Genomic DNA, 21,490 nt, shown 5'->3' with positions numbered 1-21,490 from the left:
GTGACTGAAAAACAACAGGATGGAGCCTTAAATTTCCTATTTTTCCTCTTTTTTCACTTTTCCCAAACTCCTTACTTCCCTGCTTCCCTCTTCTCCTCCATATAGTTTCAGACCTCTCCCTTTCCCAGGGAATAGGTCTAATCCAGACCCCTAAGCCCTACCCTAGGCTGAGGCCAGAAATAGAAACTGGAAGTGTGATACAGGGCTGTTGAGATGGCTGGCAGCTGGTAAAGGAGAGCCTAAGCAAGGGAAGTAACTGCAGAGGAAGCTCAAGAGGCCAACAATTCTTCATTCAAGTATTTTTAAACTAAAACTTTTTATATTTTAAAAGGAAATCAACACAAAATAACACTAACTCCTTTCTATCCTCTTTTTAAATATACACTGTTGAAAGACAGAGTAATACTTTGTTTTTAAAGGAAAAACCTGAACTTTGTATTTTACTATGATTTCAAGGGTACAACCAAGTTTAGAAAAATACATAGGATGAAAGATCAAGTACACACCACCTGGCTGTGTTAAATCTTAATCTTTACCAAATCTGCCTCAGATTTAAAAGTTACAGTTGAAAAGCCATGGGCTCTTCCTAGATCCTTTATTCCTCTCCAGTTCTCCAGAGGTAACTTTTACTTTGATTTGGAGTTTATCATTGCAATGCAAGTTTTCATACTTCTGTCACATATTATTTGTTGTTGTCATTCAGTCATTAAAAGTCGTGTTTGACTTTTTGCAACCCCGTAGACTGCAGCATGTCAGGCTCCCCTGTCCTTCACCATCTCCCGGAGTTTCCTCAAATTCATGTCCATTGAGTTGGTGATGCTGTATGATTCCTATAAAATATACTGTATTGGCATGCTTTAAAAACTATATAAATATGATGAATAGACCTATTAAATCCTGGCTCTGTCATCAGTTGCTTGACCTCAGGCAAGTTACTTAACATTTCTGTGCCTAAGTTTCCTTTCTGAAAAGTGGGGATAATACCATCTCCTAGTTTACAGGGCTGTTGTATTAAGTGAGTTAAGTGAATGTATATAAATCACTAAGAAAAGAATCTTGCTGGGAGTTCCTTGAAAAACCAGTAATTAAGACTCCCCACTTTCACTGCCAAGGGCATGGGTTCAATCCTTGGTGGGGGAACTAAGATCCAGCAAGCTACAAGGGCTAAAAATAAATATCTTGCTCATAGGAAGTAGTGTGTATTTGTTTAGTAACATCATATAAAGTTGCAAAGGAATCTGTGACTGTGCGTGTCATGTATATGTGTGCATATACACTGATTGAGAAAAGATTAATTATCAAAGTGATATGTATATATAATCCATGCTGCTGCTGCTGCTGCTAAGTCACTTAAGTCGTGTCCGACTCTGTGCGACCCCATAGACGGCAGCCCACCAGGCTCCCCCGTCCCTGGGATTCTCCAGGCAAGAACACTGGAGTGGGTTGCCATTTCCTTCTCCAATGCATCAAAGTGAAAAGTGAAAGTGAAGTCGCTCAGTCCTGTCTGACTCTTAGCGACCCCATGGACTGCAGCCTACCAGGCTCCTCCGTTCATGGGATTCTCCAGGCAAGAGTACTGGAGTGGGGTGCCATTGCCTTCTCCAATATAATCCATATAACACCATATATTTTCAAAATGGTGTAAAAACTAGAAATACTTATGAATTTCAGGCTGGGAATACTTAACAATTTCAGGCCAGCCTACTTAAAGAGGAATTGAAAGTACTAAGCAAAGAGAGAAAAGGGTATTTTTTAACTCACAAATTCTAGATAAAATTAAACAAGAATATAAACATTTGATTTAAATAATGTGATCGTTTAAAAATACCTAAAAATTTAATGTCCTCCTTTTATGAGTTTTTGGGGGTAGGTAGGGAGAGAAGGGGTAATCCCTCAATGAGACTCTAATCAAAGATTTATTAGACTGTTAAGGGAGTCACTTTAGAATTTCACACAAAATAAAACATTATTTGATAAATTTCACTATTTCTCTGAACCAGTTTTTCTCTAAGTAGGAAGAAATTAAATTTTAAAATGATCTATTTTAAAATAGGATTCACCTAGATTACAAGATTTTCATAGGCAACTGGATTCTGTAAAATTTATCATGCAATTGTGGATGTATTTTCTTTGAGTACAAGATTACTTTTATGATAGTCTCTAGGGCAAAAGATCAGAAAATATCAAAGCCTAAATGTCCTACATACTATGTGAATTCTAGTGAATTTCTTTCAAGCACTTTAAAAAGATTTATCTATGTTTTTAATAGATATCTATAAAAAGATAGCTATGCCTTGAAGATTAATATATCTAAAGATACATAAATGGAAGAATTCGATCTAATGAGCACTTAATAAAGGTTAACATTTACTGGTCTAGATGTTTTACACAGGATCTGTTTTTTAATCCATGTGAGATACCTTCATGAACAAAATTTTGAAGACTACTATAAATTCTTTAAATATTTCTGCAAAGAATTAAAAATGACTACTACAAAGGCCAATAATGACGAAGTCGGCAAAGCACATAAAATGTAGAGTAACTGTGTAGATTCTATCAACACAATAGCGTTCAAACAGCTGTTTCCCTTAGAGTTTTGGCATATACTCACGTCTAAAAGGTTAGCGGAAAGCAATAGTTAAATGCAACCTCAATGATTAAACTATCTCCGCCTCCCATTCTACCAAAAAGACTAAAACGTAGCTGGTGAAAGGGAAGATTAAAGTTCAAGAGTTTTACTTCTCCTAAAGCGAGAACTTTGAAACGGAACTACCGATTTTGTTTCATTTGCCCCCCAGTAAAATATTTCCATGTCTGGGTTAGTCCTTCCCTTGGCCCAAACGGAAGATTCAGTGGGAAATCAACGTGAACTAACCAGAAAAGTAAAACCTAAACATTCTCAGTACTTTCCCACTGGGGAAAGGATCCTATCACCATTTACCTTATACTATGTCCCCTGCCCAAGCAAGATGTAGCACCTGCTAAACTGGGCGCTTCAAGAATAATGGTCCAACTTTTCGAACGCAGTCTGGGAAGGGGACTCAGGCGATTTCTTAGGCAGTGCAAGAAGGGAGTAGAAAAGGTCCTCTCATGAAGGGATGAATGAGCTTTGGTGCCGTCTCCTCTGCCTGCTGGAGGATTCGAAAGCTGTTTGCTTCAGAGACCCTAGGAAGCAGCACACTCTGGTCGCCGCTGGCCTGGGGCCTGGGCGAAGCAGGCAGTGTTTACACCTGTCACGAGGGAGGGGGAGGGAGAAAGAGGAAGCCGGAGCAAAGCCCCAAACTTCTCAACAAGCTCCCGGGAGGGAGCGGCCGGTGCGGAGCCGAGGGCAGGTGGAAGCGGAGGGGCAGGGGGAGCCAGCGGCGGCCAGGGACGTGGGAAAAGCTCTCACTTCGCCGGCCGGTGCCCGGGAGGGCGAGGAGGGGCCGTGCGCCTCAGGCGCCGCGGCCGCCGGCGTCCCCGCACCCGCTGTAGAAGAGGACAGAGCCGGGAGCCCGCAGGCCCGCAGAGCCGGCAATGTCCCCGCAGCCCCCGGCTCCGCAGCGGGCAGGTGTCCCCGGCCCAGGCGAGGATCCGGCCGGTGGGCCGGGCCAAGTCCCCTAACCTCTTTCCCCCGCGCGGCTGGGAAAGCTGGTGAAGCTTACCTGGTTCGTCCGGGGCGGCCGCGATGGACATGGCTCAGGGGCCCGGGGAGGAACTGGCTCCCCGGGGAAGGACCGGCTATTCGGACGCGGCGCTGGTGAGAGAGGAAGGCAGGCTGTTCACAGCCCTGTCAGCGAAGCAGCGCCATGGACGCCCACCCGGAGTTTCAGTGCTGCCGCGAGACCCCCATCCCATTACCCTCCGCCCTCTTCCGCCGCCGCCGCCGCCGTCGCCGCCACCGCCTCCACCTCCTCCTCCGCGGAGACCCCCCGCCCACTCCACACACTCTCCCATCATGCAGCGGGGGAACCGCTGCCGCTGAAACGTCACTTCCGGGCGCAGGTGGCTAGGTCGGGGCCCGGCGCTTGGTGGGTGCAGAAGGGGTGGGGGGTGGGAGGACACACAGGGGGAATCAGTGTCACAGAATGCTTACCCCTGCGCAGGCGCCATCGTGCAGAGCGCCGGCAGCCATTTTGGGTGCGGGCAAGCTGCCCTTTCCTGACTTCCTAGCGAGTCACCGAGCTGTGGGGTGGGGGGAAAGAGGTCCTCCTGCATTCCGCCGTTCCTGAGGCAGCGCTCCGAGCAAGGGGCAGGTGCTCCTCAGCCCAGTAAGATTAACGTTCAGCTCGGGACCGTCTTAACTCTCTTGCTCTCCAAGTAAAATTTGCAAAGGTTTTGAGGTACGGAACTGTATCTTCACCAGAAACCTACTGGAGAGCACTTATTAGCTTGCCCTTTTCGCCACGAAAAACGACTTTTTCGTTCACAGTCTAAGTCCCTTCCTGTTTTTTAATTTACACTGACAGAAGAGGAAGTTGATATATAAGAAGAGTTAAATCAAATTTAAAATGGGAAGCAAGAGGGAAAGCACCCGCCGAACTGAAAACCGTCTTTGAGACCAACAACAACAAAAATTTTGGGGATTCTGCTAACAGATTGAGACGGTGGTCGTTTATTCATATATGCTGCATAAGACTATTCGATTAAAGTAAAAGAAAATTAACTTCCGCGTTTCTATAACAGCGGTCATAACATTTTTCTATCGTCAGTCTTGATCGTTTGCGTTTTTATAACCTTTCCCCTTCCTTTGTAATGAATATCTGTTAGAACACCAGCCACTGTAAAAACCAGACTGCAGGACTGCGGGGATTATTGTTATCGTCTGGGATGATGAGCCTGGGATCCTATCCGGCAATCGTGAGCGCTACCGGCTGCTCCTTACTTTCGCCAAACCTGAACAGGCAATTTGAATAATTTAAAATAGTTCCAAAACAGCAAAGCTCAGCAGCTACGCAAAGAAACAAGGATGGAAAACACCTTCCTCAGCCACAGAGAAGTGTCCACCCTTTTGAGTGGAGGAATTACACAAATCAGGGGGAAGATAAGGACAAAAGCAGTTCATCACGGTTTATCCCGCCTCTGCAATGTTCTAGACGACTTAACTTGGAGCGCTAAAATAGACCCTCATTTGTCTCTTTACAACTCAATGACTGTAAGATATACGGAGACTGCATCACTTTAAATTGGAGTATCAATTGTTTTGCGGTGGTGGTGCTGGATTTTTGTTATTGCTCAGTCACTAAAGCTGTATAGATTTTTCTATACAGCGTGTCAAATTTATCCGTATTGTATTTCGCCCCCTGCTGGTATGGGAGCTTGTTGTTCGTGCTCAATCTCTCAGCAGAGTCCGACTCTTTGCAACCCCATGTACTATATAGCCCACCCGACTCCTCTGTCCATGGGATTTCCCAGGCAAGAATACTGGAGCAGGTTAACATTTGCTTCTCCAGGGGATCTTCCCTATCCAGGGATTGAACCAGTGTCTCTTGCACTGGCAGGCGGGTTCTTTACCACTGAGCCGCCAGGGAAACCTTGTATGTATATGTATATGTATACGTATATGTATATGTATATCACTATAAATGTTTAATGACTGGGAAGGAAAGAAACAAAACTATTTGCATTTGTATGTATGTGTTCAGAGACTGGAAATGAATTGATTTTAGATGTATTCATAGCTGTTGCAGTTTGATAGCTCAACTAAACAGAAATAGCAGAAGAAGAACATATGACAAAAAGCAAACCCATCATCAAGAAAATGTTTAAAACGAAATAATAAATTCAAACATCAAAACTTTAAAAAGAAAACTCTGCTTTCAGAAAAATCTTCCTAATTTCATACATAAAGTATTACAGAATGATTTTTGTGAGGTAACTGCAGAAGCCAGTTCTATTCACTTAAGGACAACAATAGAGAAATCAGTGTCCAACATTGTGTAGAGCTGTTGAGTCCCTGTTTGGCCAGCTGACTTGAGAGCAATCAACCAACTTGTAATTGGTAATGTTACACATAATTTTGGAGGCAGCATTCCAATGCTTATGAAATTGTATTGCAAAAAGAAAATATCTCTGAATATTTTTAAGATGAATGGAGAAGGAAGAATTATTAAAAACCATTGCATTTGAATCCAGTGATCGTTTTTATTTACTTTTTAAAAGTTATGGCCATAATTACTTAAGATTTTGCATCAAGAAACATTGAATGACTAATTACCATTTGTTGTAGTTACTTCTAATTTTTTCTCTTGTGCTCTTTACAAAATTGTCATCATCGTGTAAACCAATTTTGTATCCCTTTTCTCAATATTATGTTGTAAGTATTTCATCCTGTTACTTAACATTTTATAAAACTTTGATTTTAATTGCCTACATAGTATTAAATGGAGTGGACATACCATGAGTTATCCATTATCCTGTTTGTGGATATTTTCCACTATTACAAATGATACTGTGTTGCTCTTGTGCTTGTGGCTTTGTCCAGTTTTAGGAATTTTTTTCTCAATATGAAAACAAGCCAAAAGGCTAAATGTTTTATTGGCACTTCATCATTTCATATTATTTACCAAAAGACTATGTTGATTTACAACACCACCAGTAATACAGGAGTATACCAATTTTACTACCTTCTTACCAGCAGTGAATAATAATAATAATTAAAAGAGAAAAAAGATTGAATTTTACTTTGTAGACTAACAATTGAAAGAAATTTAATTCATATTATATTGTGTGAGAAATCAAGAAACAAGCAAGCACAAAACCCCACCAATGTGATGTATTGCAAAAGCAATAGGTAGACCTGAGTATACCAACAGGCTCTTTTGTCACTTTGATTTTGTGTGATTTTGTGTCTTCTTATATGTTAAATACGGAGAAGGCAATGGCACCCCACTCCAGCATTCTTGCCTGGAAAATCCCATGGACGGAGGAGCCTGGTGGGCTGCAGTCCATGGGGTCGCGAAGAGTCGGACACGACTGAGCGACTTCACTTTGACTTTTTACTTTCATGCATTGGAGAGGGAAATGACAACCCACTCCAGTGTTCTTGCCTGGAGAATCCCAGGGACGGGGGAGCCTGGTGGGCTGCCGTCTATGGGGTCGCACAGAGTCGGACACGACTGAAGTGACTTAGCAGCAGCAGCAGTAGCATATGTCAAATAAGAGAATGGAACTAGACCACGTGTTCTCATCTCTCTTAGGACATAACTAAGACATAACTACGGAGAAGGCAATGGCACCCCACTCCAGCATTCTTGCCTGGAAAATCCCATGGACGGAGGAGCCTGGTAGGCTGCAGTCCATGGGGTCTCTAGGAGTCGGACACGACTGAGCGACTTCACTTTCACTTTTCACTTTCATGCATTGGAGAAGGAAATGGCAACCCACTCCAGTGTTCTTGCCTGGAGAATCCCAGGGACGGGGGAGCCTGGTGGGCTACTGTCTATGGGGTCGCACAGAGTCGGACACAACTGAAGCGACTTAGCAGCAGCAAGACATAACTATTTAGCTCATTTATCCCTTTGAGAATATGGTCAAAGGTTTGGTTCTTTCTGCAGAAAATGCTCATTCCACTACTGCTCAAATTTCTTAGATCTTGTAAATCTCAATCATAGAAGAGATTCTATGAACTCAGTTTAAGAAACCCTGTACAAGATGATCTCCAAGGTCCTTTCCATACCTAAACAGTTCCTATGATTTTATTTTATAATCCAGTGAATGCTGTCTAAAAAATATTTTTAGTAGATAAACAAATTGTGATACATTCATAAGTGGATTACCATTACCAGCACTCAAACTAGAACTATGAGTATGATTAGATTATGAAAACAAAAGTGAATGAAGTTCAAACTGAGTACAATATATGAATTTTACAATACATGTGACTTAAACCAATACCTTATTATTTACAGATGTACTGTTTTTCTACTTTACATATTTTAAATTGGAATGTAGTTGCATTACGGGCTTCCCAGGTGGCACTAGTGGCACTAGTGGTAAAGAATCACATCCGTTCTCTACGTCTGCATCTCTATTTCTGCCCTGCAAATAGGTTCACGTGTACCATTTTTCTGGATTTCACATATATATGTTATTATATGGCACAATATTTATTTTCTCTTTCTGACTTACTTTACTTTTCTTTCTGACTTACTCTGTATGACAGACTCCAGGTCCATCTCTACAAATGACCCAATATACATTTTCATAATAAAGTATAAAAATATGGACTGGGATGATATACACAACATTCATTAGGGGCTAGGATGGAATTGCTCAGATGGTAAAGAAACTGCCTGTAATACAGGGACCCGGCTTTGATACCTGGGTCGGGAAGATCCCCTGGAGAAGGGAATGGCAACTCACTCCAGTATTCTTGCCTGGAGAATCCCATGGACAGAAAAGCCTGGCGGGCTACAGTCCATGGGGGTCCCAAAGAGTCAGACACAACTGAACGACTAACACTTTCCCTTTTTTTCACATAGAGCAGGTCAGAAAGCACTAAAGGGGATTTTATATGTTATTTCAAAGTTTTATATCAAAAAATTTTGAAGCAAATGTGAAAAACCATGTACGTTTTTGTTTCCAGTTTTATTGAGATATAATTACAAAAAATTATATGGATTTAAGGTGTGCAACCTGATGTTTTAATCAAACTATTTACATTAAATTCCAGGTAGGGATTACATGAGTGTTTGTTACATAATTCTCTGACATATTCTACATTCATTTTTTTATGGTTAAAAATAACTCTTCCAGAACCAGTTAGTTTAAAACCATGAATTGTGAACAGTATCCTAGAGATAATTCCTAAGGTACTATGCTAATGCTAATATCTTAACTTTGTGCAACTTTTCAAAGTGCTTTTAAATATATTAGCTCTTCTGACTCTCACATAGACACCCTTAGAGCCAATTAATCTCATTTTATAGAACATGTGATCACAGATTTAAGGATTTTACAAAATTAAAAAAGTTAGGGCTGGATTTCAGACTAGAATCGTGATTTCCTGATTCACAATTCTTTCCCCTGAAACTCTGGCTTTTTCACTTTATACAAGACTACTTCCTCAGTTTCCTCATAGTAAAGACATTTTCATCATTTGAAGCCTTGTCCCCATTTTCCTCATGTTTGAATTGCTTTCAAATGGAGTTTTTCTTCTCACAAAAAGTGTTGGTTAGTAAACGGAACATGACTTCATTATAATCTAAAATATTGTGTTTATAGAATTTGGGCCATTGAAAACTTTCCTGAAAAAGTTTCAGGAATTTGAGAGATCATCTAGTTCAAAAGTAGTCTCATTCCTACCTACCCTTCCAGTTTTATAGGTTAGATCAATAATGTCCTAAGAGATAAATGACAGCAATGTCCTCAGTCATCCTACTGATTTGTAAAGAACTAGGTATTAGAAACTAAAAGCCAGATTCCTAATCCAGTAACCTCCATTTATTCTCCACATTATTTCTTGTTTGTTATTATCTTCTCTTTTATCAAAATACATGAGAAACCAAAAGTATTTGGGACCCTCATGAACTTGTTTTCTATATGCTTAGCTGGCTGTGGTCATAATATGCACTGAAGATAAATATTCATGTTAGATATAAATTGCATTAATCATGTGGAATAAAAGCATAAAAAGAAACTTGTTTCATAGTGGGAATACAACTAAATTTTTTTGTTGCTGGTTTGATGAGGATTTTGCCATTTTATACTTTGTAAAAATGTGATGAGCATCAGAGATATTGTTTCTTATTCCCGCTGGTCCTTCTTGAACTTGCTTATCAAGTTTATTGCAAAAATAATGAGAATTATAATTTAATGCTGTGGTACTTTCTGGACTACTGGATAACTAGACCATTCTGGAAAAATATTCACTATGTCTGGGCAATATAGACCTTTCCAAGGATGAAGTTTTGAAAGATAGGCTCCTGGGAGTAGGAATTCACATTAATATATCACATTTAAATTAAGGACTCCAAAGACATTTCCAGGGTGTAGGGGATAATGCCTAAACTTAACTTAGCTGACTTTATTAACATATTGATATAACTATCATAAGGGACTTCCAAGGTGGCGCTAGTGGTAAAGAACCCTCCTGCCAATGCAGGAGACACAGGAGATGCAGGTTTGATCCCTAGATTGGGAAGATCCCCTGGAAAAGAGAATGGCAACCCACTTCAGGATTCTTGCCTGGAGAATCTCATGGACAGAGGAGCGTGGTGGGCTACAGTCCATGGGGTCTCACAGAGTCAGATACAACTGAAGTGACTTAGCACACACACACACACACACACACACACACACACATAACCATCATAGAAGAGATAGGCTAATCAAATAAGCTACTTAAAAATGACTAGATCTACATTATCCAATATGGTAGCCACTAGCCACATGTGTGTATTCTGTATTGAGATGTGCTGTTCTATGATATACACACAGGATTTTGAAGACCTAGTACAAAAAATAATGTAAATGATCTCATCAGTGAAGATATTGATTATATATGGAAATAATATGTTAGATACCTTTGATTAAACAAAATCTTTTGAAATTAATTTCACCTATTTCTTTTTACTTTTTTAAAAGTGTAGCTACTGAAATTTTTTACATTACATATGTAGTTCAAATTATATTTCCATTAGATAATGCTGAACTAAAGTATTATCTTTGTGAAACTAAAGACATATCTTTGTATGTCTTTAACTTTGTGTAGTAGTAGGATCCAGGGAAATATGACAGAGATAATTTCATGTGGCTTATACTTGCATGAAGGCAGAGATTTCTGTTTTATTCACTTCTACATTTCCAGCTTCAAGAACATCGATGACAATATATACTTGTTGAACAAATGACATTCTCTTAAATCAGTCGAATGTTTCCAGAAAAAAAAATTGAAAAATACTTGTTACTAGCTTTCTTTTTTGAACCTTTGCTGTTTACCACATTCTTCAGTGATTTTATAGTTACCCTATCCTTGATTATTTTTGTAATTTGTCTTTCAAAATCAATTTACAATTTACTGAACACCTTTATGCACTCAGCATTGGCGGAGGGACTATCAAGAAACAGGCCTTGGTTCTTGACCATAAACAAAAGAATTTACAGTCCAGTTAGGAAGACAAAACCAATATACTTGAAACAAGTGCCACTTGAAAACTGACTCTCTAAAACGGAGAACAATAAAACTCTGAGGACTGCAAAGGACTGACGAAAGTAACTGGAAGTGAGAGAAGAGAATGATCTGCTAGAGTAGTTGGAAAATGCTTCATTTCAGGTATGTACTTGCCTCAGTGTATCCCATAGGTTCTACTGGGGGCTGGGTACTTCTCCAGACTCCTTTGGACTCAGTGCATCAAGCCCTGGCCTGCCTTCTTTACTAGGGTATCTGCTGAATTGCTTTCAACTCCACTGTTTTCGTGGAGGTGCAGTCTGTCCAGGTACTCTTCTCATGCTGCAACTCCTGAATTATCTCAGGCTTCTTTGGAGCCAGGATCTTATACATTACTTAAAGAACTTAAGGATAATCTTCTCATTATTTCTCAGGGCCCCACCACGTTTCCCTTCTATGTTTTTAACATGTTCCATGTTCTCCCAACCCTCAAGCCAGGTCTCTGTGACCCCCTTGGCTGTCCCTTCCTCATGTCTTTGGTCAGGCCAAGTAGCAGCAGCCCCATGAAGACCACCAATGGAAACTTCCCTGTGCCCTTGAACAGCCAAATTACTGACGCTGAGCTGGAAGCTACTCCCTGCCCTGAACTAAAAAAGCTCCTTCAAGACTGTCCCTCATACTCCTCACCTGCTTTGAAGTTCAGTGCCGGCAACCGGGCTAGATGCTGGTGTTCTGGCAGCAGCTCCCTGCTGTCAGAGAAAGAGGCAGCTGGGCATATGGACAGACGATTAGATTTATAATTTTATTTATTTATTTACTCATTTTTGGCTGCACTGGGTCTTCACTGCTGTGAGGGCTTTTCTCTAGTTGCGGTGAGCGGGGACTACTTCCGAGTTTTGGTGCATGAGCTTTTCACTGCAGTGGCCTCTCCTGTTGTGGAGTACGGGCTCTAGGCCACTTGGGCCTCAGTAGCTGTGGCTCACGGGCTTAGTTTCCTCACAGCCTGTGGGATCCTCCTGGATCAGGGATAGAACCCGTGTCTCCTGCATTGCCAGGTGGATTCTTTACTGCTGAACCACCAGGGAAGACCAATAATTAGATTGAAAGTGGGATAGACCCTGGACAGAACCTTAGCCACATCATAGAACCTTGCTGAGAACTTTTCTCAGCTGTAAAATTCGAGACAGTACCCGTGCCTCACAGAGCTGCTGCTAATTGAGATGCACTGCCAACAAAGGTTCGTCTAGTCAAGGCTATGGTTTTTCCTGTGGTCATGTATGGATGTGAGAGTTGGACTGTGAAGAAGGCTGAGCGCCAAAGAATTGATGCTTTTGAACTGTGGTGTTGGAGAAGACTCTTGAGAGTCCCTTGGACTGCAAGGAGATCCAACTAGTCCATTCTGAAGGAGATCAACCCTGGGATTTCTTTGGAAGGAATGATGCTAAAGCTGAAACTCCAGTACTTTGGCCACCTCATGTGAAGAGTTGACTCATTGGAAAAGACTCTGATGCTGGGAGGGATTGGGGGCAGGAGGAGAAGGGACAGAGAATGAGATGGCTGGATGGCATCAGTGACTCGATGGACGTGGGTCTGAGTGAACTCCGGGAGTTGGTGATGGACAGGGAGGCCTGGCGTGCTGCGATTCATGGGGTCGTAAAGAGTCGGACACGACTGAGCGACTAATCTGATCTGATCTGATCTGAATGTATGGAAGACCCGGATTCGATCCCTGGGTTGGGAAGATGCCCTGGAGAAGGAAATGGCAACCCACTCAAGTACTCTTGCCTGGAGAACCCCATGGATGGAGAAGCCTGGTAGGACTACAGTCCACAGGGTCGCAAAGAGTCAGACATGACTAAGCAACTTCACTTTCACTTTCACTTTCAATGTATGTAAGAGGTTTCAGTAGAGAGCCTGGTGTTAGTCCCTCAGTGGAAAACCCTACGGCTACCTAACTGACCCTTCCTTTGGACCAGTGATTCAAAACCAGGGGCAATTTTACCTCTCTGCCCCTGCCTAGGTCGTTTAGCAATGTCTAGAGAAACTTTTCATTGTCACAGCTAGGGTTGGGGTGCAGATGGCATCTAGTGGGTAGAGGCCAGGGCTGTCATGAAACACCCTGCCATGCAGAGGATGGCCTCCACAATAAAGAATTATTCAGCCCCAACTGTCAGTAGTGGCTAGGTTGAGAAATCCTGCTCTAGACCACCCTGAGGGTGCCAGTTGTTACTGTATTGCCTTGGCTAATTCTGTCCACTAGGGCCGCTAATCCTGGGTCCTTAAGTATTTGTTACTGCACCTACAAACTTGAGAGCACTCCAGGAGCCACACTTCTTCACCAGCTTTCCAGAGGATTTCTTAATGCCATTTTTGGGCTTCTACTGGTGTGTTAGAGCTGACAGTGACAATAATTCTGGTGTTTGGCCTCTGGGCCAACATAAGTACACCGGACCCTAAATTCTCACAGATCCATAGCTCCCAATAAGTAAATGTTGATGTACTGCTTTCCTTGTTAGAAAATCAGGCTAGGCTTCTCCCAGGACAGGGTGAGAAAGACTTGTTCAGGGGCTGTGCTGAGATCTTCCTCTCCTCTGAGCTAGAGAGGAGGATCTATCTTTAGACTCCAGCCAGCATCTTTGCCCTCCTTCATTAATACTGTCAAGATGAGTCTCTCTTGGAACTTTCCTGGTGGTCCAGCGGTTAAGATTTTGCCTTCCAATGCAGGGGGTGTGGGTTTGATCCCTGACTGGGGAGCTAAGATCCCTATACCTCTTGGCCAAAAAACCAAAACATAAAACAGAAGCAATATTGTTACAAATTCGATAAAGACTTAAAAAAGATGAGTGTCTCTTGTCTCAGGTGAGCAAGTCAGCCCGAAGCTTAGTGCTTAGAAACCGACAACACCCCAGTCATGGGCTGGTTACCACTTCTCTCCACACCTTTAGTCCTGCTATGACCCTGGCTTAGACTGTTTTGCCTCATAAACCTGATGTGTATTATTTTTGCTGTTTCCTCGAACTAAAAGACAAAGACAACTGACCACCGTGAGCCTCCTGATATGATTCAATGTATATTTCATTGTATTCAATATATTGAATTGTATTTAATGTATACAATTCATTCAATTGTATATTCTCATCACAGATGAAATATACAGATCACAGAAGTACAGGGTATTCTTGCCAAATATATTTAACCTGAATCTACAAGCTTGTAAATATACATTTCGTTTTACAGGAAATACTGGAAGAACCAGTTGAACAGGGCTACAAAGAAACAGTCATACCAATCCAGTACCTGGATTACTGGACAAAACAAATAACTTGGTCTGTTCAAAAGGGAAATTCTAGATTAAAAGAGACTTAAGGGAAATAGCAACCAAATGTAGTGCATGGTTCTTAACAGGACCTTTATTTGAACAGATCAGTTATAGAAGACATTTTGGGGATAACAGGAAATCTGAATGTGTGCTGATATGAAATTGCCTTGAGGAATTACTATTAACTTTTTTAGATATAATAACAAAATTATGGACATGTAGGAGAATTTCCTTACTTTTTGGAGGTGACTAAAATATCATGTTATATGTAACTCATTTTAAAATGGATACATAGAGATAAAGCAAATATGGCAGAATGCTAGCAGTTACTGTATTGAATCAAGATGGTGGATATCTTGGTGTTAATTGTACTTTTCTTTCTACTTTTCCCATTTTGAATATTTTCATAATTAAAATAAAAGACTCTTAAAAATACCTGAGCATATAATGGGGTTTGGATTTTCCTTACTTTTATTTTCAAATTACTGCACACCTTAGGCTATCATTGTCAAACACACATTTCTGATTCAGGAGCAGATCTTGTAAACAGTGATCTTGTAAAGTGTTTTAAAGATGTAGAAAGGAGAAAACAAGCAAGGACTGCAACTCCCAAATCAATTGTAATTAGGTTAAACTCTCTAACACGCACAAATGCAGTAGAATTACAACTCTGCTCAACAAAAAGCAGTGCTAATGCAGTGTTAGCAAGAATTAAGCTATCATGAGTAGTACACTATTTAAGTGGCAGGATCAACTGAAGCCCTGTTTGACTTTCCAATACTGTTCACTCTGCATGGAATGCCCTTCTTCCTGCTTCTTACAGTGGACAATAGTCTTTTTTTTTTTATTTGAGAGTTCAGCATCTGAACCCTTTTTTATACCTTTGAGAAAATCTCTAACTTAGACTAGGTGGAAGGCAAAGCCTTCCTCCAAGTATTAACATAAGAGCTGAAAGTGCCAGTGTGGGGACTTTAAGACAGCTGCAGGGGTTTTGCCCCTCTTTGTATTTTGAGATCTACTACTTGAGTGTGTGCTAACCTGAGGCTTGATTTGACTAACAGAATTGGTGAAGGTGGTGCTGTGTAACTTTTCAGGCCTAGCATTAGGAGATCTGAAGCTTCTGACTTTGCTGCTTGGAATGTCCCCACTTGGAAGAAAGATATCACGTGAAATGTAAAATTTTTCCAAGAGCACCAAGCTGTGGGGAAGCCCAGTCTACGTGAAGAGACCCACTGAGGAGAATTTGACCTGCTACAGTTCTATCTCTTCCTCAGTCTTGTTTTTTCCTCAATTAAGTAATGTTCAAGCAATCAAATTGGCTGATTAAGTAGAAAATAACTTTATTAAAATAATATTAGGTGACTGGCTGAGTTCCCAGCCAACAGCCAGCCATGTGAGCCATCTTGGATGAGCTTTCAGATGACTTTAGACCCAGAAGACACCACTTGGAGAACAGCTGTCCAGCTAAGCCCAGTCAACCTACAAAATCTTGAGATATAATAATGGTTGTTGATGTTTGAAGCCATTGAGTTTGGGGGCAGTTTGTTATGCATGCTAAGTTGCTCCAGTAGTGTCTGACTCTTTGCAACCCCGTGGACTGTAGCCCTCCAGGCTCGTCTGTCCATGGGATTCTCCAGGCAAGAATACTGGAGTGGGTTATCATTTCCCTCTCCAGTGTTATGCAGCAGTGGATAAAGAAAACAGGCAAGTGTTGGCTTTCCTTTCTTTCTTTGCAGCTAGAGATAGCATGTGACCTAGGCTTTGCTGACCAGACTTTCAGTTAGGAGCTAATGATACACAGAAGCAGGAGTTCGGAGAATTTTTGCGGACGGTGATGGTAGCAGCTGCAGCAAGACTGAACCTCAAGGCAGCAGGGGCTAGTTGCTGCTGAGTGTTCAGGGCCAGGGGCGCCGGCAAGACCAAATTCAGCTGCATCCTTACTGGGCTAGATCTCTGGCATAATTTGGGGAAATGTTTCTGGCTGCATGGACTCTGAGCATGGTTGTGGGGTCATTCATGAAATTCTGTGAGCTATCTGCTATCATTTAAATAAATTTCTTTTCTTCTTAATCAGACAATCTCAAGTTGTGTTGCTTGTGACTAAGACCTCTAAACAATACTCCTTTAAACCAGTTGGCTTCTCTTTTTTTCCTTAAGATAAAATTCAGAGCTCAAGATTACTACTTCTGGAAATTTTTACTGATATCTTCTCTGTACTTGCCCACCCCACCCCCCATCTAAATATTTTGCCCCTCTTCTAAGCCCCTGCAGTGCTTTTTTGGTGTATCCATAATGTTGCCCTTATATCAATTGTAATTTCCAACTTCCTTAATTGTCTACTGCATTAAATGTACAACTTTAAAGGAATGGACTGTACTTTCATCCCTGTATCTCTAGCATCTTACTGTAGGGTTCCTCTAACATCTGTTGGATGGGTGAATAATTGAAAGATAATATGAAATTGATGGTATGAAATTTAGTTTGTTAAAACAGCTCTGGAACCTCTTCTCACTTGATTCCCTCTGCCTTTCTTGGTTACTTGGTTACTGACCAAGAGTGCTTTAAGACTTGCTCAGACATCAACTTCTTTGGGACTGTGTTCTGACCCACTCATCTGAGAATGCCCTATTTCTAATACCCCCATATCACACTGGTGGTGCATCATAGGCACAGAAATAGTTAAGGTTCTTGAAAGCAAATAAACATAGGGTTAGGGAATCTGAGTTATTGAGGTTAACACATCAAAATTAACCACATCTGCTGGGAAAGCCCAGGGAACATTCTGTTTACTTACACCAGCGCTGCTCAGACTTTAACGGGAGGGAAATCTATTAACCTGCAGAACCGGATTCAGTTTGTCTGGTTTGAGACATGTAATTCTGCATTTCTACCTCAGGTGATGCCTATGGTGCTAGTTTGAGTTACATATTTGAGTAGCAAGGGGGTTATACTATGTAAAGGGCACCCTCCTGATGGCTGAGAATTCTGAGGCACCTCCTGACAAGTGGTTCATGAACTAGTTGAGGAGATAGGATATATATGTAAAAAGACTAACAAGGGTGAGATACCATAAAATTCAATCTCTCCTTTTAAGGTGCAAAGAGTCATTATCACTCACTTTACTGTCACTTTCATCTTACTAGAAGGTTAACATGCCCCAAGGCAGGAGTCCCCAAACTCCTAGTTCCTGATGATCTTGAGGTGGAGTGAGTGAATGAGTGAAGTCCCTCAGTCCTGTCCAACTCTTTGCGACCCCACGGACTGTAGCTTACCAGGATCCTCCATCCATGGGATTTTTCAGGCAAGAGTACTGGAATGGGTTGCCATTTCCGTCTCCAGGGGATCTTCCCGATCCAGGGATTGAACCTGCATCTTCCACATTATAGGCAGACACTTTGCCGTCTGAGCCACTAGGGAAGTCTGAGGTGGAGCTGATGTAATAATAATAGAAATAAAGTGCTCAATAAACATAATGCACTTGATCATCCTGAAACTGTCCACCCTCAACCTGGTCCACAGAAAAATTGACTTCCACAAAACGGATGTCTGGTGCCAAAAAGGTTGGGGACCACTGACCTAAGGGTTCAAACCAACCATTTGAGACCACATATATTCATAGAATAATAGATATGTTCTATGAATAATAATTTTATTTTTATTTTAATAAACAAAATATTCACTTAAATGCTTTAGAGTTCATTCTGAAGGAATTCAGAAAATAAGTATGCCATTAACTCCCATGAACCATTCCAGCATCTGTGTCCAAGGAGTAAGTATTAGAACACCCATTATAGCTCCATTTATAACAGTGGAATAGTGGAAGCAATCTGTCCTTCTGCAGGGGGATGGTAAACCAACTGTGGTTATTCACACTTAATGTGAATGAACTGGATCTACGTGTATAAATTTCAAAAACAAGGTTGATTGGAAGAGAAAGCTAGTAGCTAAAGGACATGTGTAATTTGAAATTATCTGTGTATATTTAAACATAGAATAGTATGCATGCTCTTTTACCATAATAAAACATGCATGGGAAATACAGCATACAAACTACAGGATAATGGAAAAAGAGCTCGGAAAGGGAAATAGGAGGTGGGAGTTTGGGCTGATCTCTGGGAAGGAAAACGAGGGGAAGTTTGGGAGGGAGGCCTTCGTTTTTCTTGCCATATTTCATTGTTAAAAAAGAGAAATGTCAGTGGCAATTAAGGCAAAATATTAATATCTGTATAATCTCAAAATGGGTAGGAGCCTGCGAGGAATCAGTCCTTCCATAATCAAAGACCTTCATGTCACACATTCTAAAAGTTAAAATTGAGTTCCTTAATGTGCTACTGATTCTTATTCTTCAAACAAATGCTGGAATTCCTTTCATTTTCAAATATATGTTTTCAGTTTTTCCTTTCAAGTAAACGATTGAAGCTTGTGAGGAGGAAAGTCATGGATGACATGCTGTCCACTAATGAGGAGCAGAGCTTTGGGTGGAGGAGTATCTGTCATCCTACTTCCATCCTTCAGGTTGGGCATTTGCTAGAGACGGATAGCCTGCATTTTCCCAGCAGGTGCTTTGGACCCATGTTCCGTGTGTCACAAGGCCTTTCCTCTTTCGTGGTTCACAAAGCAGTTCCCAGAGTAGCGTGGGGACACGCTGAATCTCGGGTTGTGCTGCTGCTAAGTCGCTTCAGTCGTGTCCGACTCTGTGAGACCCCATAGATGGCAGCCCACCAGGCTCCCCCATCCCTGGAATTCTCCAGGCAAGAACACTGCAGTGGGTTGCCATTTCCTTCTCCAATGCATGAAAGTGAAAAGTGAAAAGTGAAGTCGCTCAGTCATGTCTGACTCTTAGAGACCCCATGGACTGTAGCCTGCCAGGCTCCTCCATCCATGGGATTTTCCAGGCAAGAGTACTGGAGTGGGGTGCCATTGCCTTCTCTGAATCTCAGGTTGTACTTGGGTGTAAGAGACCCTACAAAATCAAGGAACTGGGGAACTAAGGAACTGGGATCGGTGGTTCCCAATCGTGAGCTAGGAGTCCTTTCCTCCTTCCTTTTGGCAATGCAGTTCTTATAAATAGCAAAGGTGGTTTTTTTTTTTTTTTTTTTTGATTGTTTAATTTTTACTTTTTGACCATATCAAATGCCATGTGGGATCTTAGTTCCCCAACCAAGGATGGAACTCTTGCCTCCTGCATTGGAAGCACAAAGTCTTAACCACTGGACCACAAGGGAAGTCCTGCAAAGGCTTTTTCTTTTTTTGAAAACAGGTCTGTTAGGACTTCCCTGATGGTCCAGTGGTTAAAACTTTCTGTTTCCAGTGCAGGTGGCCTGGGTTCAATCCCCAACCAGGAAACTAAGATCCCACATGCTGGACAGCATGATTAAAAAAACAAAATAGTATCTCAATACATCAAAATTCTTTTTCTGTCTTCTGCTTTCTTATTGCTGACAAATTTCCTCTCCTTCCATCTCTATCCAAGTAATCTTTTAAAAAAAATGGGTCTGTCAATTTTTTTAACCCTACAATATATTTATAACTTTTGTACCTTTATGTTGCATAATTAAAAAAAATTATAAAAATGCAAAAAAAAATCCAGAAATATTTTTTGTCAGATAATACAGTATAATGGAAATACAGAAAAAGGGGGATTGTCTGCTACTGTAACTCCACAATTTCCTCTCCTTAGTGATAGCTAATGTTAGCAGCTTGCTAATATATACATATCCGTGTGTGTGTGGGATATGCAGTTATAGGTTTTTTGACCTATATAAACACACATAAACATTAAAAATATAAAGGTAAGATAATATGAATGAGTGAAGAGACAGAACAAAAGCAACAAAAACACCCAGTTGTGGATGTGAAGTAAAGTGGTGATGGAAGTAAAGTCCAATGCTGTACATAGCAATATTGCATAGGAACCTGGAATGTTAGGTCCATGAATCAAGGCAAATTAGAAATGGTCAAACAGGAGATGGCAAGAGTGAACATCAACATTTTAGAAATCAGTGAACTAAAATGGACTGGAATGGGTGAATTTACTTCAGATGGCCATTATTTCTACTACTGTGGGCAAGAATCCCTTAGAAGAAATGGAGTAGCTATAGTAGTCAACAAAAGAGTCCATAATGCAGTACTTGGATGCAATCTCAAAAATGACAGAATGATCTCTGTTCATTTCCAAGGCAAACCATTCAATATCACAGTAACCCAAGTCAGTGCCCTGACCAGTAGTGCTGAAGAAGCTGAAGTTGAATGATTCTATGAAGACCTACAAGATCGTCTAGAACTAACACCCCCAAAAGATGTCCTTTTCATTATAGGGGACTGGAATGCAAAAGTAGGAAATCAAGAAACACCTGGAGTAACAGGCAAATTTGGCCTTGGAATATGGAATGAAGCAGGGCAAAGGCTAACTGAGTTTTGCCAAGAGAACACACTGGTCATAGCAAACACCCTCTTCCAACAACACAAGAGAAGACTCTACACATGGACATCACCAGATGGTCAACACCGAAATCAGATTGATTATATTCTTTGCAGCCAAAGATGGAGAGGCTCTATACAGTCAGCAAAAACAAGACTGGGAGCTGACTGTGGCTCAGATCATGAACTCCTTATTGCCAAATTCAGACTTAAATTGAAGAAAGTAGGGAAAACTACTAGACCATTCAGGTATGACCTAAATCAAATCCCTTATGATTATACAGTGGAAGTGACAAATACATTCAAGAGATTAGATCTGATAGACAGAGTGCCTGAAGAACTATGGCTGGAGGTTCGTGACATTGTATAGGAGGCAGTGATCAAGACCATCCCCAAGAAAAGAAATGCAAAAAGGCAAAGTGGCTGTCTGGGGAGGCCTTACAAATAGCTGTGAAAAGAAGAGAAGCAAAAGGCAAAGAAGAAAAGGAAAGATATACCCATTTGAATGCAGAGTTCCAAAGAATAGCAAGGAGAAATAAGAAAGCCTTCCTCAGTGATCAATGCAAAGAAACAGAGGAAAACAATAGAATGGGAAAGACTAGAGATCTCTTCAAGAAAATTAGAGATACCATGGGAACATTTCATGCAAAGATGGGCTCAAT

The 21,490-nt window shown here is 41.2% G+C and overlaps 1 protein-coding gene across 7 annotated transcripts in view; it reads right to left on the bottom strand.

The window, feature by feature from the left end:
- The window catches only part of AFTPH (aftiphilin), a 72,444-nt gene extending 68,573 nt beyond the window's left edge, over positions 1-3,871 (bottom strand). For 3 of the 7 annotated variants that reach the window (XM_044926047.2, XM_044926051.2, XR_006543440.2), the window contains exon 1: positions 3,645-3,870. The gene's annotated coding sequence lies outside the window, so the exon portion shown is untranslated. Of the gene's footprint in view, positions 1-3,644 lie in introns of all 7 variants that reach the window. The other 4 variants (XM_006079812.4, XM_044926050.2, XM_044926049.2 and 1 more) reach the window with 3 other exon arrangements.
- Positions 3,872-21,490: the final 17,619 nt, after the last annotated feature.

This window comes from Bubalus bubalis, chromosome 12 (genome assembly GCF_019923935.1).
Source record: "Bubalus bubalis isolate 160015118507 breed Murrah chromosome 12, NDDB_SH_1, whole genome shotgun sequence".
Lineage (NCBI taxonomy): Eukaryota > Metazoa > Chordata > Mammalia > Artiodactyla > Bovidae > Bubalus > Bubalus bubalis.
The sequence above is the reverse complement of the archived record's forward strand: the minus strand, read 5'-3'. Positions and strand labels throughout refer to the sequence as shown.